Genomic DNA, 26168 nt, shown 5'->3' on the forward strand with positions numbered 1-26168 from the left:
CATGCATTACATTATGGTAATATATTTGGCTCTGTATTGTGCTGAATTGTATTCTGCAGTATCTTTTATGGACAGTGTAAGGAAATGCATTACTTAATTCTCATTACTTGCTGATAAAAATAAATACATTAATCCAATTTACCAATACCTCAACAGTAAAGGTGATCAGTTACATTGATCAAGACATTACTTTCTGTTACTCCCCAGTTTTACTAAAGCTGTCCTTAAACTAAAGTCTCCAAACACTAGATGTGTGTCTAATGAGTAGCGCCAACTGTCTTGTAGCTCTCACTGGCCAGCAGGGAGATTTGTGAGCGGCTACTTAGCTATGTTCGATAAGCTTTCTCAGCTTTATTTATTCGAATAACTTGATAAACAACTCAAACACCATTATCATGTATGTCAATGGTGTCAGTCAATGTTAAAGTAATTTCTTACACAGCACCTCTTATGTAAGTCAAATCAATGGTTTAGTGGAACTTAGCAACCTGTTTTAGCTTGAACATGCCCTTTTCCAGAATTAAAAGAACCTGGTGATAGCAGTAAACTTAAGTACAACTTTGAGGTACTTACTGCATCAGAGCCAGCATAGAGCATTCTAAAATATGATTTATTTTATCAGCAATTTGATTAAAAAAGATAATCAGTGAAAATGCTTAATATCGAATCCTATGGCCTAGCCTTACATTCATATAGACATATATGTAATACATATAATTTTACTTTTACTTGTACTTAGTTATTGCCAGAATTACTTTTAATGCTCAAAGGGATAGTTGGGGTCTTTTGATATGGGTTTGCATGACGTACTTATCCCTAGTCAGTGTATTACGTGCAATAGAAGATCTTCAGCTCCCTGCTTGTGCACTGACAGAGCCCATAGGGTTGGCAGGTTAGGGTTACTGATGTAAATTGTACTAGCAGCAAGTGTCGCGTCGGGGCAAAAAGGGAAAACTGTGAAAAGGGAAAAGGTGGACCCAAACGCAGAAAACTCAGGAGGCAAAGATAGGGAGAACAAAAGGCGAGCTTTAATAAGGCTGTTACAAAAAAAAAACAAAAGCAGGCAAAATCAGGGCAAAAGGCAAAGTAACAACTTAAAGGGCAAGACACAGTAGCAACAGAAAAAAGCCAGACAAAGTACAAAGCAAAAATTCAAAGTTCAACTTAAAACATGGAAAACTCAAAACCAAAAACATACCAAACGTGACAGGATCAAGGACGGGAGCGAGGAGCAGGAACAAGACAGAATCCACAAGACAGAATACAATGACCAGACAAAGAGTGAGGGGAAACACAGAGACTAAATACACAGACACTAATGACATGACGAGGCACAGGTGAGGAGAGAGGAGGAAGGAAGCCAGGTGTGATGATGAGGGGGAGGAGCACAGAGGAACAGACCAGGAGGGAACAAGACAACAGACAGAGGGAGCCAGAGGGGAGAACACAGGAGAACTTAACCCAGAGTCAAAGCCGGGAAAGTGGAGGGGGTCAGGAGGAGGGCCAGAGTCAAAGCCGGGAGGGTGGAGGGGGTCAGGGGGAGGGCCAAGGTTCAAATAAACAAGGTGGAGGCAAGAACTGGGGCCCACTGGGAACCAGGGACGTGGACTGAGGCGCAGGCTGGAACCTGCTGGAGACCGGTGACCAAGGCGTAGGCGCTGTCTCAGACTCGCTGGAGGCCGGCGACGAAGGCGTAGACGCGGCCTTGAACTTGCCGGAGGGCGACGACGAAGGCGTAGGCGCGGCCTGGAACTCGCCGGAGGACGGCGACGAAGACATAGGAGCGGCCTGGAACTCACTGGACTCCGGCGACGACGGCGAAGGCGAAGGTGCGGGCTGGAACCCCCTGGAGGCTGGTGGCGAAGGCGCGGGCTGGAACCCCCTGGAGGCTGGCGACGTAGGCGAAGGTGAAGACGAAGGCGTAGGTGCGGGCTGGAACCCCCTGGAGGCTGGTAACGAAGGCGAAGGTGCGGGCTGGAACCCGCTGGAGGCTGGCGACGTAGACGAAGGCGAAGGCGTAGGTGCGGACTGAGACCAACTGGAGGCCGGTGGCGAAGGCATGGACTGAGACCCACTGGCAACCGGTGGCGAAGGCATGGATTGAGACCCACTGGCGACCAGACCACTGGCTGGGAAACCCTCAAGGTTCTTGGCCGGACCACCGACGGAGTTTTGCCAGGAGCTGGTGGTCTGAGAGCCGATGAAGGGTCTCTGGCAACAAACAACCTCGGCCAGACGCCCAACCGAGGAGCAGGCACTGGACTCGGCTGGGTCTCCGACCGAGGACCTGACACTGGATTTGGCGTGAGACTCGGCCGGACCTCCGACCGAGGAGCAGGCACAGGGCTTGGCGTGGGACTCGGCCGGGCCTCCGACCGAGGAGCAGGCACAGGGCTTGGCGTGGGACTCGGCCGGGCCTCCGACCGAGGTGCAGGCACAGGGCTTGGCGTGGGACTCGGCCGGGCCTCCGACCGAGGAGCAGGCAAAGGGCTTGGCGTGGGACTCGGCCGGGCCTCCGACCGAGGAGCAGGCACAGGGCTTGGCGTGGGACTCGGCCGGGCCTCCGACCGAGGTGCAGGCACAGGGCTTGGCGTGGGACTCGGCCGGGCCTCCGACCGAGGTGCAGGCACAGGGCTTGGCGTGGGACTCGGCCGGGCCTCCGACCGAGGTGCAGGAGCATGCGCTGGACCTGGCGTGGGACTCGGCCGGTCCTCCGACAGAGGTGCAGGAGCAGGCGCTGGACCTGGCGTGGGCCTCGGCCGGGCCTCCGACCGAGGTGCAGGAACAGGCGCTGGACCTGGCGTGGGCCTCGGCCGGGCCTCCGACCGAGGTGCAGGAACAGGCGCTGGACCTGGCGTGGGCCTCGGCCGGTCCTCCGACCGAGGAGCAGGAACAGGCGCTGGACCTGGCGTGGGCCTCGGCCGGTCCTCCGACCGAGGAGCAGGAACAGGCCTCGGCCGGTCCTCCGACCGAGGTGCAGGAACAAGACGTGGCGTGGGCCTCGGCCGGTCCTCCGACCGAGGTGCAGGAACAAGATGTGGCGTGGGCCTCGGCCGGGCCTCCAACCGAGGTGCAGGTACAGGCCTCGGCCGGTCCTCCGACCGAGGTGCAAGAACAAGACTTGGCGTGGGCCTCGGCCGGTCCTCCGACCGAGGTGCAGGAACAAGACGTGGCGTGAGCCTTGGCCGGTCCTCCGACCGAGGTGCAGGTACAGGCCTCGGCCGGTCCTCCGACCGAGGTGCAGGAACAAGACGTGGCGCGGGCCTCGGCCGGTCCTCCGACCGAGGTGCAGGAACAAGACGTGGCGCGGGCCTCGGCCGGTCCTCCGACCGAGGTGCAGGTACAGGCCTCGGCCGGTCCTCCGACCGAGGTGCAGGTACAGGCCTCATCTGGACCGCCAACTGAAGACCACTGGCTGGTGTCGACCGGACCGCCGACTGGGGGCCACTGGCTGGTGTCGACCGGAACGCCGACTGGGGGCCACTGGCTGGTGTCGACGGGGTTGAGACTGAGGCCTGGACTGGGAGCTCGGCTGTGGCTGAGGCTGAGGCCTGGGCTGGAAGCTCGGCTGTGGCTGAAGCTGCGGCCTGGGCTGGAAGCTCGGCTGTGGCTGCGGCCTGGGCTGGGAGCTCGGCTGTGGCTGCGGCCTGGGCTGGGAGCTCGGCTGTGGCTGTGGCTGTGGCTGGGAGCTTGGCTGTGGCTGGGAGCTCGGCTGTGGCTGCGGCCTGGGCTGGGAGCTCAGCTGAGGCCTCTGAGCCTGACTTCAGGGAGCCAGGACGTGGACGGGCTTGTCGCTTTCTCGGTGGGGGCACTTTGTAGGCAAGCCGGGTTCCCCAGAAAGGAGACACTTCGGCTGTGGCATGAGCTGAGGCTGGAGCTGTGGCATGGGCTGAGTCGTAAGCTGCAAAGAAAAGTTTGCTCGCGGCTATCTGACGAGCCCTGCTAGCAGGATTGGTTACAAAGTCCTGATACCACCGGATTATCTCTAGGCCATTTACTGCTGGGTCCATTTTATAAGGTCTGGTCATTCTGTCGCGTCGGGGCAAAAAGGGAAAACTATGAAAAGGGAAAAGGTGGACCCAAACGCAGAAAACTCGGGAGGCAAAGATAGGGAGAACAAAAGGCGAGCTTTAATAAGGCTGTTACAAAAAAAAAAAAACAAAAGCAGGCAAAATCAGGGCAAAAGGCAAAGTAACAACTTAAAGGGCAAGACAAAGTAGCAACAGAAAAAAGCCAGACAAAGTACAAAGCAAAAATTCAAAGTTCAACTTAAAACATGGAAAACTCAAAACCAAAAACATACCAAACGTGACAGGATCAAGGACGGGAGCGAGGAGCAGGAACACGACAGAATCCACAAGACAGAATACAATGACCAGACAAAGAGTGAGGGGAAATACAGAGACTAAATACACAGACACTAATGACATGACGAGGCACAGGTGAGGAGAGAGAAGGAAGGAAGCCAGGTGTGATGATGAGGGGGAGGAGCACAGAGGAACAGACAAGGAGGGAACAAGACAACAGACAGAGGGAGCCAGAGGGGAGAACACAGGAGAACTTAAAGGACACATGAGGGCATGGAAAAATCAAGACATGAGACACAAGACATGGAACATCAAAACATGAGACACAAGACATGGAACATCAAAACATAACACAAGACATGGAGAAAGCAAAACATAACACAAGACATGATACAAATATGTAAATCAAATACAAGAAGCCAAAAACCAGAAACAAGAACAAACAAAACAAGAGTCATGACAGCAAGACATGTTTTAACCATCTAAAATCCCACCTAAAAATATATATATCCGTTTAAGTGTACACTATGTTTTTAAAATTTTTGGAGCTTTATGTTACTGTTGAACAGCATTTTTCCTCTGGCACTACATTCCCTCAACTGTGCAACATCCATATTCCTACACACAAATGGAATATATTTGCAATATATTGACTTTCCGACATACTCCAAAGGAGAGATTCATGATCTAATCTGCTGTTCGGGTGTAACCCCTCAAAACTGTTGTGCCTCAGATCTCAGACCGCAAGCTAATATCCTTTAATGTCAATCTAAGATCATCCAAGACTAACATGCTCTATCACATTTTAAAACATCAAAAATATTCACTTGTCCCTCTCTAATGGAATTGATGACAAAAGCAGAGACAACTCATCTACCACAGATGAACTGGTATCCCACAACAATATGGGACTTTTTTGACTGCTAAACTTGGCAGCCTCAAACTGCCAACTGTCTCTGAAATAACTGGACTAAAGCTGCCTGCCTACCTTGTCCTCTCTCATAACTGACATCATTCATTCCTCAGTGACTTCTGGTGTTGTTCCATCATCACTAAAGACTGCTGCAATTACTCCAGCTATCAAGAAACCTGGTGCAGATCTGAATGATTTGAACAACATTCATCCCATCTCAAACCTGCCATTTCTCTTCAAAATACTTGAAAGAACTGTTGCAGGCCACCTAAACACCCATCTGTTTCACTACAACCTCTTTGAACAATTCTAGTCCAACTTCTGTCCCCTTCACAGCACTGAGACAGCCCTGGTGAAAATCACAAATGACCTCTTAATGGCATCTGACTCTGGTTTACTCTCCATCTTGGTTCTCCTCGACCTCAGAGCAGTCTTCGACGCCATCTCTCATGACATCCTCCTGGACAGGTTGGCCCTCATTTGAATCACTGACATACTGTAGCGTTGGCTTTGCTGTAATCCTACATTACTTGTCGCACACAATTTGTTCACCCTAAGATCTGGCTCCTCTCCAGTCTCCAGTAGTGTTCCCCAGGGCGCTGTCCTTGGCCCCCTGCTGTTCACTATTTGTCTTCTGACACATTCTCAGGAAATTTCAGATTCAGATCCACTACTATGCTGACAATACCCAGTTCTATATTTTCACTAAGCCTACTTCTACTCTGCCACTCACAGCTCTGTCCAACTGCCTACAGGAAATTGAATCGTGGTTCTCACTCAACTTCCTTCAACTGAACAGTGACAAGTGACCAAGGTCCTCCTCATTGATACCAGATCCACCCTAGCATGGCACAACCCCTTCTCCATGTCCATCGACAATTCCACTGTCCCATCATCACCTCAGGTAAGGAGTCTGGGTTTCATCCTGTAACATTATTGATGTGGAAATCTTAACCTTCAAAGCCCACATCCATAATGTTATCCGGTCTGCATGCTTCCATCTATGCAACATCAACCATCTCTATCCCTCACTTACACCATCCTGCACTGCTATTCTCATTAACACCCTGATTACGTACCATCTGGACTACTGCAATTCTCTCCTCCATGGTCTTACTCGGAAATCACTCCATAAACTCCAATTGGTCTAGAACGCAGCTGCTCATATTATCACCAGAACTCCCTCTACTGAACACATCACTCCGGCCCTGCAGCAGCTCCATTGGCTCCCTATCAAATCCTGCATTGATTTTAAGATTCTACTCCTCACTTTCACAAGGTTATTCACAAGATCCTTCACAACCTGGCGCCATCATATCTCACTCAATGTATCCATATCTACACACCCTCCCACACTCTCCAATCCTCCTTTACCATCCACCTCTTCTGCCAACCTAACCCCAAGGGTTCAAGAGCTTTCAGCCGACCTGCCCCCAGCCTCTGGAACGCTCTCCCACCAGACATTCGCACTTTTGACACTGTCTCCACCTTTAAATCCCACCTGAAAACACACATATTCTGAGTGACTTAGTTGGTATCACACTAATCATACAATCACTCTCCAGTCTATTCTGTTATTGCACTACATAATTTGCATATTTATTTATTTATCTTTCATATACTGCTGTTGTTATGTGCAGTGTCCTTGAGTGCTTTGAAAGATGTCTTTAAATAGCATGTATTTATTATTATTATTATTATTATTATTATTATTATTATTATTATTATTCATCCATCCATCCATCTTCTTCCGCTTATCCAGTACTGGGTCGCGGGGGCAGCTGTCTGAGCAGGGACACCCAGACTTCCCTCAGCCCGGACACTTCCTCCAGCTCTTCTGGGAGGATCCCAAGGCGTTCCCAGGCCAGCTGGGCGACATAGTCGCTCCAGCATGTCCTGGGTCTTCCCCGGGGTCTCCTCCCAGCGGGACATGCCAGGAACACCTCCCGAGGAAGGCGTCCCGGGGGCATCCGAAACAGATGCCCGAGCCACCTCAACTGGCTCCTCTCGATGTGGAGGAGCAGCGGCTCTACTCCGAGCTCCTCCCAGGTGACAGAGCTCCTCACCCTATCTCTAAGGGAGCGCCCTGCCACCCTGCGGAGGAAACTCATTTCAGCCGCTTGTATCCGGGATCTTATTCTTTCGGTCATGACCCAAAGTTCATGACCGAGTGTGATTCCCCGATAGTTGGAGCACACCCTCTGGTCCCCCTTTTTAAATAGGAGGACCACCACCCCGGTCTGCCAGTCCAGAGGCACTGTCCCCGACTGCCAAGCAATGTTGCAGAGACGTGTCAACCAAGACAGCCCTACAACATCCAGAGACTTGAGGTACTCAGGGCGGATCTCATCCACCCCCGGTGCTTTGCCACCGAGGAGCTTCCCGACTACCTCGGTGACTTCGGCTTGGGTGATGAACGAGTCAACCTCTGAGTCCCCAGCCTCTGCTTCCTCTAGGAAGACATGTCAGTGGGATTGAGGAGATCCTCGAAGTATTCCTTCCACCGCCTGACAATATCCCCAGTCGAGGTCAACAGCCCCCCACCTCCACTGTAAACAGTGAGAACTGCTTCCCCCTCCTGAGGCGCCGGATGGTTTGCCAGAATTTCCTCGAGGCTGACCGATAGTCCTCCTCCATGGCCTCTCCGAACTTTTCCCAGAACCGAGTTTTTGCTTCCGCGACTGCCCGTGCTGCCGCTCGCCTGGCCTGCCGGTACCCGTCAGCTGCTTCAGGAGTCCCCCGGGCCAACCAGGCTCAGTAGGACTCCTTCTTCAGTTTGACAGCATCCCTTACTTCCGGAGTCCACCACTGGGTTCGGGGATTGCCGCCACGACAGGCACCGGAGACCCTACGGCCACAGCTCCGGACAGCCGTGTCAACAATAGAGGTGGAGAACATGGTCCATTCGGACTCAATGTCCCCAGCCTCCCTCGGGATCGGGTCCAAGCTCTCCCGGAGGTGGGAGTTAAAGACCCCTTTGACAGAGGGTTCTGCCAGACGTTCCCAGCAGACCCTCACAATACGTTTGGGCCTGCCAGGTCTGTCCAGCTTCCTCTCCTGCCAACGGATCCGACTCACCACCAGGTGGTGATCAGCTGACAGCTCAGCCCCTCTCTTCACCCGAGTGTCCAAGACATACGGCCGGAGGCCAGATGACACAACCACAAAGTCAATCATTGACCTCCGGCCTAGGGTGTCCTGGTGCCATGTGCACATATGGACACCCTTATGCTTGAACATGGTGTTTGTTATGGACAAACTGTGACTAGCACAGAAGTCCAGTAACAAAACACCACTCCCAATCACACCCCTCCAGGTAACACTGTCGTTGCCCATGTGAGCGTTGAAGTCCCCCAGAAGAATGACGGAGTCCCCGGTTGGAGCACTCTCCAGTACCCCTCCCAGGGACTCCAAGAAGGCCGGGTACTCTGCACTGCTGTTCGGCCCATAAGCTGAAACAACAGTGAGAGACCTATCCCCGACCCGAAGGCGCAGGGAAACGACCCTCTCATTCACTGGGGTAAACCCCAACACATGGCGGCTGAGCCGAGGAGCTATAAGCAAGCCCACACCAGCTCGCCACCTCTCACCGCGGGCAACTCCAGAATAGAAGAGAGTCCAGCCTCTCTCAAGGAGTTCAGTTCCAGAGCCCAGACTGTGCGTAGAGGAGAGCCCGACTATCTCTAGTCGGTACTGCTCAACCTCTCGCACCAGCTCAGGCTCTTTCCCCCCCAGTGAGGTGACATTCCATGTCCCCATGGCTAGAGTCACCATCCGGGGATTGGGTCGCCGGGGCCCCCGCCTGGCTCCAGGGTGGGGCCCTGGTAACGCCAATCCGGGCGACGTACACATCCTCGATTTTAGCTCTGCCATTAGGGGCTTTTGAACCGATCTTAGTCTGACCTGTCACCTACGACCTGTTTGCCTTGGGAGACCCTACCAGGGGCATTAAGCCCCGGACAACATAGCTCCTAGGATCATTCAGGTGCTCAAACTCCTCCACCACGATAAGGTGCCGGTTCAAGGAGTTTGATACTCATCGAGGATTAACTTGAAATCAGGGTTGTTCTGACTCCTGCTGTAGAATGGGAATGCAAACAGCTTTAAACAACATTGTAAATTTACACTTTGATAAGTAGAACGAAATGCCAGATGTTAATTGTTATCTCTGAACAGAGCAAGCGCTACATCAAAGGAGGACGACACGATTCATTGACCATTCGTTCCTAATTTACAATCAACAAAGCACTTAATTATCAGCAGTTCTTTGCAGGAAGAACAGCTATGATTCGCTACAGATATAGAGTTGTTGAATCCTGAGTCTCGAATGTTTATGACCTGGAAAAGAAGACTTTGAAGTGTCATGAAAAGGGGGAGAAGAATGTCTCTTATAGAGGGGGAAAATGGCTTTCACCCACCATAGAGAAAGGGTGTGTCCTTTCTGTAGAGTGTCATCTCCTTGCCAGGGCAAAAAGTTAAAGAAGGGAGAGTCTTCCCGACCCTCTAAAGGGGGAGCAGTGCATTAGGTGAAAGTTGAAACACAGACACACAAACAGGGCCTCCTGATGATGAGGAGATGAGAGGACATGTTCCTACAGGTCTGTACCTTTTAAAACACAAACCACATTGGGAATGTTATTCATTCGTGACTTGATCATTTCTTCATTTGGCAAACTTTCAAAAAGAGCATAAATTTGCCATCCATAAACGGCTTCCCATGCTTTGCAATGCAATGCACAATGCGATCGCTTGCTTCTGTCCCGTGATTTTTAGCAGTGGAATAAACTTTGAGGGAACTAGCTTGTTTATCATACCTGGCCACAGCACATTTAATTGACTCTGCTTTGTCTGCTTGGCCTTTGAAAGCCTTCTCATGCTTTGATGTTCAGCACACAACATTCTCACAGCATAAAGTGCACACAGCATTATCCTTCAAAAATACAAAACCAAAACTCTTGTGTCCAGGATGACTGGAATGCCTTAGTTTTGGCCTTTTTTGCAGCCATTGTTGACAACATCATGTGTGCAGGTCTCTGGGAATATGGGCGGGACCATAGTTATAGTGCTGCGGCAGGAGCTGTCACACAAACTCATGAAATTAGGACACACATAAAGTGAGGAACTATGTGGTGCCAGCGTGCCAGTGTTTATGCCACAGTGTGCTATCTGTGGCAAGGGTGCCAAAGGTTGTCAATCCCTGCTCTGAACAATAACTTTAAGTTTACATGGGAAGCTGTCACAGGAGACAGTCTGCCCCTCTTGCACTGTGCAGTACACATTGAAGTTGACAGAAGCCTCAAACTTGAGGTGTACAAAAAACCTACACACAGATCAATACTTCAACCATTGGAGCACAAGCCTAGACCATTGGGCTGAGACTGTGCACATCTGAGAAACTCAGGAGGATCTTCAGGAAACATCATATCCTGGTTCACTTTAAACCTATGGCTGAGTCAGAAACGTGTCCATTCTAAGAACAAAAACACCCAGAAATTAACAGAGTAATGTAGTTCAGTGCAGCCAGGGCTGCACCGATTTGTACATTGGGACAGCTGGGCCAACTCCTCAAGTCAAGACTGTGCTGTGCACTTAAATGTTAAGGAGAAAATTCTGCCCTTGAGGACAACAATGTGAACATCTTGGCCAGAGAAGACAGATGGTTTGAAAGAGGAGTAAAGGAATCCAGGAATTCCAGGGCACAGTAGTCTTGCAGTACAGTGGTGCCAGGGCTGACAATGTGTACAAAATGTACAAGATGTGCTTCGCCTGGGCAGTGGGGATTGAGAAGAATCATATGAAGAGCTCATCTGTTATCCTCTCATAAGAGACAAATATCCTCAGTGATATGTGAGAAGACCGGCAAACAGTTCTCACACACACCCATGGCTACAGGCTAAAAAAAAGGCTAGGCTAGACTGGCTAGCTGCGGCAGTAGCCGGGGTTTGGGTTAAGCGATCAGTCTCCAATCCAGGACTGATGAAAATAAGAGCCTTTGAATTGTAGGATCTGTCCTGGCACAAGTCTGAAAGATGTTTGTTTGCTGCTCTTAAAACAGTTGGGGGAGACTTAAAAAAAACAAAAAAAAACTCAAAAAGAAAAAGAAGAAGAAGGCTCAAGCTAGCAGATCTCTGACCAGAAGTTAGCCATTACTTGTACTCAGCTATGAGTCGGTTCTATCATTCAGAAGTGTCATTACATGAACAAGAGGAAGGTTAGTATTCGTCCTCAATAAATAACAATCCGCCAAGAGAAGGGGAGATGAGAAGCTTCATGGGTTAGAGTGAAAAGTGAACTTCTGTATGTCGCTGCTTAATCAGCCATCCTTTATTCCAAGTCTCCAAAGTAAAGCCAGTTCAGGAGAGTCCGCTGGTTCCTGCTGTTCTGCCTCCATTGCCACCTTGATTCATGATGGAGGTCTTACCTACATGGTTTGCAGCCTAATTCATTCCCATCTCTGTAAGAGAGGTCTATAGTATCTGGCCGATTGGGCGGGGTACTGTCCAGAGGAAAGATCCTGGGTCTGACTCCCGACATACTCTGAACACCCATCTTATCTGGGAATTACACCGCCACCCTTACCAGTCTTCCAAGGCCCCCACACCCACAGGGGGTGCCCTGCAAGGAACATTGTCCCCTCTTCCATCTACAATCTCAGATTATGCGGAAGACAAAGAGCAGCCACCCTCCTATTAGGACAGTTATTCTCAAGTTGCTAAGGAGGGAGAGGGGTTGGGATGGAATTTTCTGATGAGGATTCTAATCTTCAGTAAAGAGATTATCTACTGATTTAGAGTTGACTTTTGCCCACATAACAATGTAATTCACTCCTGCTCTTATTTTCCGCCTTTCATTCGCTCAAGTAGTTTTTTGGCATCACTGTACAATTACGTTAAGTGGAGTTTGTGTTTGGAGAACAGCTGACTGATGAGCGTCTGTCTGTTCTCTCAGATTTGGAGAGATCTAGAGTGGAGCGTGCCAGTACGTCATGTGGTCCAACACATTTTGTGCTTGTTTGTTGATATTAATTATTGATAAATATTAAGCTAATTCTGCCGGTTTGCCTCTTCAGGTGGCTTCATTTCGATGTGAACAGTGGGCAATTTGAGGGGGGGGTGAGGGGGGATGACGTCCCCCTTGTTAGTAAAATTACCAAAAGCATCCCCCTTGTTAACTTGCCATCACTCTCCATCCGCTAGTAACAGATAGCGTGTTACAAATCACAAGCGGTTGCAATCATCTCTGGTGCACATTGTCACAAGTCAAGCCAGGCACGGCTGCTTTGCAATCCAGCTGCCTGGTTATTTTTGACAAAAGCCACAACAAGCTGCACATAGCAGGTTGGGTCGACAGGAAGTCAAAGACACAGGAAAGGCATAGAGCAATCCGGTCAATTTTCAAACTAAAACACCCTGTACAGACTTCCGATTGTATGAAAACAAAAAAATGACCAGATCAAAAAAAGTTTGCTATTTATGTTCTAAAACCAAATTGTTAGCATTCCTAGGTGTGTTTGTTCAGAACATGGTGGCTTATGTTATGTTGCCAATTGTCATTTTTGTGCTGGTTTATAGTTTCACCATTAGTGAGGTAGCTGTTACATTTCCTGACACCAGCTGTTTTATCCCCCATTGAAACACACTCTGCTGGGTGACCTGTGTCACTATACCAATTTTTGATTACCCTAAGCATGTTTTTCTGCATTATAAGGCAAATATTGAGAAGTCGGTCGGCTCTGCTATTTTGCACAATGTTCAATGTGTGTCCTGTAAGGAATTTAGATGGTAAAAAAATTCCAAGGGGTCATGTGGGTCATGTAACTTAAAAGAACCCTGCTTGTAGTGTATTGTGAGAAACACGAGAAAATCCTGCCTGAATAAACTCAGTCCACTGCATACAATTTAAAGGTGTGTTTATTCTTCACTTTAATACAGTTTTAAAAGACATGTGTAGTGGGGAGAGAAGGAATATAACTGGATAAAATGGAATTGTAGAATTAGAAATGTCACAGTTAGGGTGTTGGGGCAGGGTGGTGCTCCCATTGGGCCATCCCCCCTGTTAAAAATTAACAAATCACCTACTGGATGTGGGTGAGACATTACACAGTAGTTGAAATGACTGCTAAACTGCAGTAAACCCAATTAGCTTGATCACCAAGAACAATGTAAACTTTAGGGTTAGTAGTAAATTAGAGCACATACCAACCTACATATGGCTATGAAAAAGAGGGATATTATCTTAGGTATCTGCAAATGGCCTACCCCTGCCCAATATAACCCTGGAATAAATACAAATGTGAAAGTATAATTACTTTCATTATTTCCATTAATTCTTAAATGCATAGCTCACAGTAAAACAAAATTAAAATACATATGAAAAAGTGATCAAAAGTTTAAATGTGTGAAATATCACAAAAATTCTTCAGGAGAAGAACTGAACCCAGTTAACGGCTTGCTGTTGCTTTTGTGAGCTCTTTAACACCTTTAATGTTTGAAAGCTCAGCAAGGACACATGTTTTTCAGCCAACATTATTTTGACACATTAAGCATTCTGCCATCCTATTCTAACCTACTATTCTGTCTAATTTATGCAAAACTAGGCATCCAAACCAATATTATTTGAATAAAAGATATTCTCTTTTGAGTTCTACTGTTCCTCAAAGGAGAACACAGGACAAGTGATTTACAGACCAGGTATGTAAGCTGAAGCAGACAAAAAAACTTCAGTTTTGTGGTGATGTAAAAGAGACAACACCCTCTCTGTCCATTGACTAGAGTACATATTGATTTCCTCTACAGAGTGATAGAGACCTTAGTCACTGTCGGTCCATGTGCAGATGGTCTGCAGCGTAACCTTATTCTGATTAATACTGCTATGGGGCCCTGTCAGTCAACTATGCTGATTAAATTATGAGTCTCTGTGACAAAACTAACACATGGCAGACACCCCACCTCCATCCAGGAGCAAGCCCCCATCACATCACACACTTGATGGCTCTCAAGGGACCTGCCCCTGCCATCTGCTCTGGAGAGAGCGGATGAGGGGCAGAGGCACTGATCTGTCAGAGTGGCCACATCAAATGGATGGAGCTTGTCAGAGTTACTTATATATCAACCTGAAAACCAAGGGTTTAGTGACATTTTTGGCATCATGACTGCTTTAAAACATGTTCACTCGCCAATCATTCTGCAGCAGCAGCTCTAACTGGTCCAGAACTCATTTTACAAGACAGTTAACACACAGTACACCACTCGAGTGGCTCCATTCTATTCTATCCTAAGGATTGATTTTGAGTTTTAGTTGAAGCAATGTCTCGGGATGGTAGAGCGGGTAATCCACTAATCAGATCGTCAGCAGTTTGATCCCCTCCCAGATAGCATATGGATGTGGGCCACTTCAGGCAATGATCTGTTACCATAGGCATTCTTCTGGCCCAGACAAAACAGATGTGAACCTAAACTGGCCCATGTAGTTAATGCTACATTTGTCCCAAATATCACAAAAGAAATATGGCCCATCTTTGGCAAATATTATTCTGTAAGTGAACCAAGGCTGGTCCAGGTCCACATTTGGTTCAGCACATGTAGCCCACCTTTGTTGAAACGTATTTGGGCCGGTTTTGGCCGAAATATGGCAAGTTGGCATCAACTGATCTGGATGTGAGCCTAAAGTGGCCCAAATATAAAGTAGCACATGTGGCCCAGCTATGTTAAAACAGGAAGGGGCCAGGAAGCAGTGAGAGAACTAAAGACTTTTAGGCCTCAACTGCCTTCAGTTCTCCACTATGGAGGTGGGTGAGAGGAGAATTTTAGCGTTCATAAAATATAGTACATCTGAGAGAGGAAAAAATGGTATTGCAACACAGCAAGCAGATGGTGAATTCTGGGAGTCGTTAAAGAGTCTGATTAGTCTGACAAGTCTGACCCTCTTTAATACCAGCAGGAATTACATATAGTAGGCCTAGTCAAGTTTAACTTTTTTCTCTTAGTGCAATATATTTATATATTATCTCTGTTATCTAAGAGTGTAAATCATGTGCCTAGTTTGATGAATTTGTTGTTTTTTATGAAACTTTCTCTGATATGATTTCTTGTCTGAGATGTTAAATCTTACAGGTTGTCATTGCAAACGAAAACTAGTTCTCAGTTGACTCACCTGGATAACATAACGTAATGACCAAAAATGTCTTTCAGTGTTTTCTCTGATTTGAGTATATGCACTAAATGCACAACATGAATGCACATAAAAAATAAGCTCCAGCTCATAAACAGCCTATCACATTCCTTGACAATGGAGAGGGAGTGTGCTAAGACTGACACACAAACAGTCTATCATCTAACAAACAGTCCCATGTGTGCTCCCTGGCTGGCTCATTGAAACAGCCTCATATGCCTGGATGCTATGAGTGACAGGCTAACAGCCAGTCATTCAGCAATTGTGTAGTCCTGGTGCAGCACCATCGCTATGTGTACAGAACAGTGTGAAGTGCGAACATGAGCACTGAGGGAGAGGAATGATAACCTGTGTGTTTGCCCCAATTCTGAATGTACAAAGCAGAAATTCTGGTCTTCATCAAAGAAAGAATAAATGACAAATTTGTGTTGGTAAATATTGTCCCTTGGTAAGCATGTTTGTGCAAATTCTCATTTGTCCAGGTAGAAGGCATCTCTAAGCAGCTAACTTGAATCTCCCTCCAGGGGGATAAATAAAGTATTTTTCTGTTCTAACTGGTTAGGTCTTGAAGACAGACCTAAAACTAAGTGAAGGTGACTTGATTCAATTGCTTAGAGATCCTTTACAAAGCTTCTACATTCTGCCACTTTATTGAAAGAAATAGTTTCACTGTCATGACCCAGAAAATGACTGGCAGGCCCCTCAGCTTTGAGCCCTTAAGACATTCAGCAACATCAAGGAAAATATATTAACAAAGCCCTTTTAACTTTTGTACCTGAACATGTCAGTCTCAACACAGGGACTGTTTTCTCAATGAAGTCAATGTTATTAAGTCTGTATGTCATGAAGGATCTTATGTTTCTTCAAACTATTTATGTTTACTATATATTTGTCATTACTTTATTGGAATTTTTTCGCCTCAAGTTGGAGTTTCCCAAATTACAGAGTCTTTTGAGCTCATCATATTCAAATTGACAAAAGGGAACAAGGGGGCAGAAAGCGTGCTCTGAGAACAGAAGTCACGGCGAGTCCCTATGAACGAAAAATAAATAAATGAATTAATTTGTCTGTGGAAACATTTAGCTGTCGTTGTTGGAGCTTACTTCATATATTGTTTGTCAGGTTGCCAGTGTTGCTAAAAAGTTAGCTAGTTAACATTCAGTTTTATACAAGGTTAAAGTGACCAGTGTTGTTAATGCTGTGGGTCACTGGTGACTGCAGCTAGCAGAGATGTTCTGCGGGTTGGTGGCTGAGCAGGGTTTACAGTTTGCACCCACCACCGCTAGGCTACATAATTTTCATCATAAAGGCCAAACAGTAAGATGGACACAGTTTACAGCTACAGCAGATCTAAGTTACTGATTGCGTTTCACATTTCAAAGTTGTCCCCGTGTGTAGAAGCCATTTCAAACTTTTTTGAAGAGTTTATATTTAAGTCAGCAAATTAAGGCTTTAGTTTAAATGATTAAACATAAGGATCAATCTCGTTTAAATGCATTCATTTTGATATGAGTAAGTGGGTTGTTTATGTTTATTCATAGATCAATCTATACCTGTCTGGACGATGTTTTGTTATGGGGGTGGAGTCTTAGTTATACAGGTCAGCCAACACAGGTGTGCAGGGCAGCCTTTTTGGCTTTGTTCAGGCTGAGACGAGCCGAATACAAAATGTTTTTTGACTGTAAAATGGGGAACATAAACCTCGGGACAAGTTTTCTTTTTGTTGATGTGGAATCATGGAATCCTCACCTGCCAAAATAAATCAACTGCAGACCTGTGAGTAATGGAATTATTTAATGAATGAAAGTGGACACGCGTCAGATCACCAGTCAAGCTTGAACCATTTAGGTGGTTTTTAAAAACAGTGAAAGACGAATCTGCCACTACACCGTGGTTATCCACTATGGAAGCAAATCTGTTCCATAATTCAAATCAAAATGGATTAACAGAAATGCTTTTTCATTTTAAGGTCATTGCTGCATTATGTGACTCATAAATAAAATGAGTGATAAATCATCCAAATTGCATTTTCATTTTCTTCTTCAAGACTGCTCATTTTGTTACTTAATTAAAATGATAAAGAAAATTACATTTAAGATTTAATTTTCAATAGGTGCCCCAGTAAATAGTTACCAAAATTCAATTTGAAATGTCAAATTTGAAAATTAAAATGCATTAACAGAAATGCTTTTTCATTTTAAGGTCATCGCTGCATTATGTGACTCATAAATAAAATGAGTAATAAATCATCCAAATTGCATTTTCATTTTCTTTTTCAAGACTGCTTATTTTGTCACACAAATAAAAAGGAAACTGCGTTTTCCTTTTCATGCCCTCCCACCACAAAATTTTTTCCAAAATTCAATTTAAATTTGCAATCCCAAGCGGCGCAGGAGAGTGACGTCAGCGGCCTCTCCTCTTCTTCAGCCCCCAGTCTGACTGACCATGCTACTGTTTACGTTAGGGGGCAGTGTGCATATACGATGCTGGAGCAAGAGGAGAGTGTGAAGGCTGTGTTGGCAGCATAGACTGTGGTACTGTCACATCGCGGTGAGGTTGTCTTGTCTTTGGGATCTGTCTTGTGAAATTCTTGTTTTATTTTGAAAGCAACTTTCCTCTCGTTTCAGATCACGTGCCCTTCCTCCTGTGTCCCTGGTCTGACATCATCCCTAATCCCTGATTGTTTGCACCTGTGTCTCCCTCCCTCATGTGTATAAAGTCTCTGTCTTCCCCTGTCTGCGTCGCCTAAGTATTCGTCGTCTTGTCGTTTACTCCAGCCTAGAATCACAGCCCTTGAACCCTCGATCTTTGATAAGTATTATCTTGTTCTTGTTTTTCTGTTTATTGTACTCTTGAGAGTGATTTTATTTTGTAAATTTCGGGTTAGAGTTTGTGTTGTAGTTTGTTTTTTCCTAGTGATTTTCTTCCTCCCTCGGGAGCGCCTTTTGTTTCTCTTTGTCATTCTTTTTGCCAGAGTAGAATTAACTTTCATAGCCTTGAGCCATCCTCCTTGGAGCGATTTTCTTTTATAAGTTTTATATCTCAGTATATCAGAATAGTGTAGGTTTTCCTCCTTCTGGAGTGTTTTTTGTTGACCCAGTCCTGCACCTCTGACTCCGCCCACTCCAGCCTTCCCGGAAGTTCCGGTGCACTCCGGAGGCGCCTCCTGCAAACTAGCGCCCCCGACCCAGTACACCGGGGAACGAGGACTCTGCCAGACGTTCTTGATAGACTGTTCGCTTCATTTCGAATTCAGACCACAAGCCTTTTCGAATGAACGGGCTAAAGTGGCATTCATGATCTCCCACCTGGCAGGGCGAGCCAAAGCCTGGGCTTCGGCTGAATGGAGCAGGAGTTCCGCGATATGTGAGACCGTTGCCGATTTTCAGACGGCATTGACTAAGACTTTTGATCCGGTTTGTTCTAGCAGAGAGAAGGCTCAGGAACTCAGCTCTATAAGACAAGGTAATGACTCGGTGTGTGATTACGCGATCCACTTCCGTACGCTGGCCGCGGAAAGTGGGTGGAACAATACTGCACTATACGATGTTTTCCTGAAAGGATTATCACCTGATATTCAAGACCTTCTCATACCCCTGGACCTACCCACGAGTTTAGACGAGCTCATCGCCCTCGCCATCCGCACGGATAATCGGCGGAATCAACTCCGAAAACAGTGGGTGGAGAGACGGGGAGAATACCATGGAGCTACAGTTACGCCAGAGACAAGATGGCCGACATCGCCGAGAGCGCTTCCCGACAACGCTACGAGCCGCAATGAGGAGGAGTCTATGCAGCTGGGAAGAACCCAGCTTACACCAGAAGAACGCCAGCGGAGGCGCCAGGAAGGAAGGTGCTTTTACTGTGGCGAATCAGGTCATCTCGTCAGTGCTTGTCCTGTCAAGAAAACTCGTGGGGTGAGTTCCAACCAGGTCTCCAAGACCGCTGTCCGCATACTCACCAAAGTCAAACCTGATTCACAATATGATGTAGAGGCGATGATTGATTCAGGAGCGGATGAAAGTCTGATGGACTGGAATCTGGCTCAAAAATTACACCTAGAGTGCGAACCTTTAGCCAGACCAGAGCCATCCGAGCTCGCTCCCTAAACGGGGCAGACATATTCGTCATTACTCATATAAGTAAACCTGTCCAATTGACCATTGGTAATCACCATGAGCTGATTCAATTTCATCTCTTCACTTCCTCATCTCACGCTTTGGTTTTGGGGCAGCCATGGCTTTTCTTCCACAACCCACACATCGACTGGAAGAGCGGGCAAATTAAAGGATGGGGAAAAGATTGCATTAATCACGGTGGTTCCGACCGAGTTGCTGAAATAAACCTGTTTTCTGCCGATCCTGTCACAGACCCAGAATATCCGGACCTGACCTCGGTTCCCACCTGTTATCATCATCTAAAAGAAGTGTTTAATAAAACTAAAGCCCTGTCTCTTCCTCCTCATCACCCCTATGACTGTGCAATAGACTTGATTCCCGGATCCACCATTCCTGAGGGGCGACTCTATTCCATCTCCGGACCTGAGCGACGAGCCATGAACGACTACATCTCGGCGTCCCTAAAAGCGGGCCTAATTCGTCCTTCGTCGTCTCCGGCTGGAGCCGGGTTCTTCTTTGTGGAAAAGAAAGATGGGTCTCTCCGACCTTGCATTGACTACAGCCCGTTGAACGACATCACCATCAAGAATCGCTATCCACTGCCTCTGATGACATCAGTGTTCGATCAGCTCCAACAGGCTAAGGTTTTCACCAAACTTGATCTTCGAAATGCATATCACCTAGTACGCATCAGAGAAGGGGATGAATGGAAAACTGGCTTCAACACTCCCAGCGGTCATTATGAGTACTGCGTCATGCCTTTTGGTCTTACCAATGCCCCTGCTGTTTTTCAGGCTATGATTAACGACGTATTGAGAGATTTCCTGGACCTGTTTGTGTATGTGTATTTGGACGACATATTAATCTACTCTCCTAACATCACTGTACACCAAGATCATGTTAATCAGGTATTGAAAAGACTTCTTGACCACCACCTGTATGTCAAAGCTGAAAAGAGTGTTTTTCATGCCGAGACTGTCTCATTCCTGGGCTTCATTGTAGCCCCTGGAAGAGTACAGATGGATCCGGCTAAAGTAAGCGCGGTGGCTAACTGGCCCACTCCAGACAGCCGTAAGAAGGTTCAGCAATTTCTGGGTTTTGCGAACTTCTACAGATGGTTTGTCAGGGGCTTCAGCGCTACAGCTGCTCCTCTCCACGCTCTTACCTCCACCCAGGTCTCGTTTCAGTGGAATCCTGAAGCAGAAAAGGCGTTCCAGGAACTCAAACGACGATTCACCACAGCACCCATACTCACCTTGCCAGACCCGCAACGGCAATTCGTGGTGGAGGTAGATGCCTCGAACGACGGTGTAGGAGCAGTACTCTCTCAGTGCTCAGAGAAGGACGGCAAGATGCATCCCTGCACATTCCTGTCGAGGCGGCTGTCCCAAGCAGAAAGGAATTATGATGTCGGCAACCGAGAGCTACTAGCAGTGAAAGTTGCGTTGGAAGAATGGCGACACTGGCTAGAGGGAGCCAAACATCCTTTCATTGTCTGGACTGATCACAAGAATCTTGAATTTATCCGTAAGGCTAAAAGATTAAACTCTCGCCAGGCCAGGTGGGCTTTGTTCTTTAACCGTTTCTCGTTCACTTTGTCTTACAGGCCGGGATCCCGAAATGTCAAACCTGATGTCCTCTCTCGTCTCTTTGATCCCGAGCCTAAGACCAAGCAGACCGAAAATATCCTTCCACTGAATTGTGTGGTTGGAGCGGTGTCTTGACCTATAGAAAAGGAGGTAAAGCACGCAAACGGTGGAGTCCCGTCACCTAAAGGCTGTCCAGACAATTGTTTGTACGTCCCGGCTGAATTGTGCCCACAGGTGATCCATTGGGCTCACACATCGCTGCTTTCCTGTCATCCGGGAGTCAAAAGAACCATGTACGTCATCTCCCGGAGGTTCTGGTGGCCAGCTATGGAGACGGAGGTCCGGGAGTACGTAGAGGCTTGTTCGGTCTGTGCACGAAACAAGACATCATCGAAGGCTCGTTCAGGTCTCCTGCAACCGCTTCCCATTCCCTCCAGACCGTGGGCAGACATCTCACTGGACTTCGTTACAGGGCTCCCGGTCTCCCAGGGGAACACCACAGTCCTCACAGTGGTGGACAGATTCTCTAAGATGGCACGTTTCGTTGCACTGCCCAAGTTACCCTCTGCTAAAGAAACCGCAGAGGTCATGATGAGCCAAGTCTTCAGAGTCCATGGATTCCTGAAAGACATTGTCTCGGACCGGGGGCCCCAATTTGTGTCGAAATTTTGGAGAGAATTCTGCAGACTGATCGGAGCCACAGCCAGCTTAACGTCAGGGTACCACCTGGAAGCTAATGGCCAGACCGAACGCCTCAATCAACAGTTGGAAACCGGCCTCCGTTGCGTGGTGCACCAGAATCCCTCGACATGGAGCAAACACCTGGTCTGGGTAGAGTATGCACACAATTCATTACCCACTTCTGCTACTGGTCTTTCTGCTTTCCACTGTGCCCTAGGTTATCAACCCCCACTGTTTCCGAACAATGAAAAGGAAGCGTCGGTTCCCTCAGCCTATGCCATGGTTCAACGTTGTCGACGCATATGGGCAGCCGCCCGACAAACACTGATCAGACAAGGAGATCGAGTCAAACGGATTGCAGATCGAAAGAGACGTCCAGCCCCCGACTATCAACCCGGACAAAGGGTATGGTTATCCGCCAAGGATCTTAATCTCAGGGTCCCATCCAGGAAATTGGCTCCGCGGTTCGTGGGGCCATTCACCGTCACCCGGAATATTGGCCCTGCAGCAGTTCGTCTACGCCTGCCTCGGTCCCTGAGAGTACATCCCACGTTCCATGTCAGCCAAATCAAGCCTGTAAAAGAAAGCAGGATGGTTCCTCCCGCCACGTCCCCACCACCACCCGAGCTCATTGAAGGAGGTCCGGTCTACAAAGTTAAACGACTTTTGGCAGTTCGGAATCGGGGCCGAGGCAGGCAATACCTGGTCGATTGGGAAGGTTACGGTCCCGAGGAGCGACAGTGGGTACCGTCCCGGCACATCGTAGATCCGCACCTCATAAGGGACTTCCACCGAGATCATCCTGATCAACCTGGGCCGTCAGGAGTCGGCCCTAGAGGGGGGGGTTCTGTCACATTGCGGTGAGGTTGTCTTGTCTTTGGGATCTGTCTTGTGAAATTCTTGTTTTATTTTGAAAGTAACTTTCCTCTCGTTTCAGATCACGTGCCCTTCCTCCTGTGTCCCTGGTCTGACGTCATCCCTAATCCCTGATTGTTTGCACCTGTGTCTCCCTCCCTCATGTGTATAAAGTCTCTGTCTTCCCCTGTCTGCGTCGCCTAAGTATTCGTCGTCTTGTTGTTTACTCCAGCCTAGAATCACAGCCCTTGAACCCTCGATCTTTGATAAGTATTATCTTGTTCTTGTTTTTCTGTTTATTGTACTCTTGAGAGAGGGATTTTATTTTGTAAATTTCGGGTTAGAGTTTGTGTTGTAGTTTGTTTTTTCCTAGTGATTTTCTTCCTCCCTCGGGAGCGCCTTTTGTTTCTCTTTGTCATTCTTTTTGCCAGAGTAGAATTAACTTTCATAGCCTTGAGCCATCCTCCTTGGAGTGATTTTCTTTTGTAAGTTTTATATTTCAGTATATCAGAATAGTGTAGGTTTTCCTCCTTCTGGAGCGTTTTTTGTTATTTCGTGTTCTGTGGTGTTTGTCCTGTCTGTCCTTGAATTGTTTCATAGCCTTGATTTATCATCTCTTCTGAAGAGTCATTAATCAGAAAAATAAAGACTCGATTTTACTTCTGCTATCTGCATCTGAGTCCTCTCTTTTGTCTCAAGCCTGACAGGTACATGTTTTCAGAAACAGCGGGGAAATCACCACCATGTCCAGTTCTGTACTGCGGTCAAGCCAGCCATGGTTCACGTTTGCTTAGTCAAATCAGTTGCACATTTTTTTTCTAGTGTGCAAATGCTCTAACATTTACACAGATCATAATGAAGCTGCTCTGAAGAGCTGCTGGTAGTGACTGTGGGTCAGACTGCAGTCTCACGGTCAGGCCCGCAAAACACACAGTACTTCACAGTCAGTATTCCCAGTAATAAACTGAAGGTATCAGGACCATATATTGATATCACCCCCATATTGGATGTGGCAGCTCAGCCCCGTGAACGAATACAAGTCAATGGAGTGAACTTTATAAAGCTCCTTCTACAAAGTGCTATAAGTATAAGTTAATATCTCTCATTTACACATTCACACACGTACAGATATATTCAGGAAACAGAGAGGAACCAAATACAACGTCTGTAACCTTCTCTGATAATTAAACGAAAACCACTCCGCATATGTTCAGTATACAGGTCGGCGCCAAACCACAAGATGTGTTTTTATAATGTTTTTGTGAGTGTTTACAGCTGCTAATGTATGTAACGCTGTTACTGTGATGATACATGTCAGTTAAATATTTAATCTATTTCTATAATAACCAGATCCTGACATGTGTGACTGATTTGACTACGCAAACGCGAACCATGGCTAACTTGACCACAGCACAGAAGTGGACATGGTGGTGATTTCCCCACTGTTTCTGAAAACATGTTCCACAGTTTATGCCACCAACACAGCCTTCAAACTCTCCTCTTGTCTCTCCTCTTGCTCCAGCGTTGAATATGCACACCGCCCCCTAACGTATTAGATGCGTAGCATGGTCAGTCAGACCGGGGGCTGAAGAAGAAGAGTGGCCGCTGATGTCACTCTCCTGCACCGCTCGGGATTGCAAATTCAAATTGAATTTTAGAACATTTTTTGAGGGGGGGGCATGAAAAGGAAAAAGCAGTTTTTAGTCATGTGACAAAATGAGCAGTCTTGAAGAAGAAAATGAAAATGATTTATTACTCATTTTATTTATGAGTCACATAATGCAGCGATGACCTTAAAATGAAAAAGCATTACTGCTAATGCATTTTAATTTTCAAATTTGACATTTGAATTTTGATAACTATTTGCTGGGGCACCTTTTGAAAATTAAGTCTTAAATGTAATTTTCTTTATCATTCTAATTAAGTTACAAAATGAGCAGTCTTGAAGAAGAAAATGAAAATGCAATTTGGATGATTTATCACTCATTTTACTCATGAGTCAAAAAATGCAGCTATATTTTGAAAATGAAAAAGCATTTCTGTTAATTCATTTTAAATTGAATTATGGAACAGATTCACTTCCATAATCCACCATCATTCAACGCTGTAACGTTTATATTCAGTTAGTCATTCAAAAGAATCATCAGAAGTGAACAACTGTAGCGGAATGGCAGCTTCAACACTCTCCATTCACAACGAAGCATGTGTGATATGCTGGGTTATGGTGTACAGTTGTTTATTTATTTATTTTTTTATGTAGTTATTTATCTATCTATCTATCTATCTATCTATCTATCTATCCTTGCTTTGGTAACTACTGTAAATATCCCAGTTTCAATAAACTGCAGGGTCCCCTTTAAACGCTGGGTGCAGGTGTATTCTGTTCCAAATACAGTGGAACCCCGACTTACGAAATGAATTCGTTCCAGAGGGTCTTTCGTAAGTCAAAATTTTCGTAAGTCAAAGTCTTTTTCCCTATAAATAGCCTAATTCGTTCCAGGCCCCCTACCAGTCATATTTCTTCTACAAATATGACTTAATATTTGAAAAAAAACACTAAGAATATTCCAAAATACAATCTGAAATGAAGAGGCAATGCTGGCTGAAGACGAAGTTCTTGGTGGAGGAGGAGGTGGTGGAGGCTGAAGAAAGCATACGTATGCATGCACACATACATACGTGTGCATGTACATAACATTATGGAATTTAATTCTAAACATTAAAACTAAAACTTACATTTACGTTAATTAATGTACGTACGTACACTGTGCAATGATATTTTTTAAAACATTTTTTTAAACTTATACTTTTTAAAAAAAATTTCTATTTCAATTTTTTTTTTTTAATTTCGGTCGCGGCAAATTTTAAATTAACGTGAATTTTCCTGTATTTGTGGGATTTCGTTCGGGATTTGCCATTCCACGGGCAGAAATATTGCAATTAAGTGCTGTCATAACTTGAATTTTTCGTTAAATAGGGTCTTCATAAGCCGGGGTTCCACTGTAAATGCAGAGTCTAATTTATTTTTAAAAAAATCAACTAATACATGACCACTGACTGCACGTTTTCCTTATTTACCTTTTTCATATATTGTACTTGCTTTCTGTCAGTCAATATCACATTGATGATCGCCATGGCTCCCGTGCAGCAAAAAAATAAATAAATAAAAAGCACAACTTGAAATTCAAACTTTCCGTCTTAAAATATGCAGAGGAAAACTCGAGAGAAGCAGCCGACGTTTCTCTGTCGACCTCAAGAGAGTGAGAGAATCAGCGTCTGTCCGTGGAGGACAGCAAAAACGCTAGCCCTGTCAACACACCCATGTGGGGCCCATATAGATTGAATATGGGCTGGTGAGTGGGCCCCATCTGGGCTGCCCAGCAGGGTCCCAGTCAGTTCTGTCCGGGGATTCCATGGTGGCCCCATGTGGGCAAACCCAGATGGGCTGAAGGTAGGTTTCACATGGGCCCTATCTAAAGCCCACTTGGGCAACCCAGGTTTCTTTTCTGATTATGGGTCCCTACTAGGTTTTACA

The sequence above is a fragment of the Acanthopagrus latus genome, chromosome 6, assembly GCF_904848185.1.
Source record: "Acanthopagrus latus isolate v.2019 chromosome 6, fAcaLat1.1, whole genome shotgun sequence".
Classification (NCBI taxonomy): Eukaryota; Metazoa; Chordata; class Actinopteri; order Spariformes; family Sparidae; genus Acanthopagrus; species Acanthopagrus latus.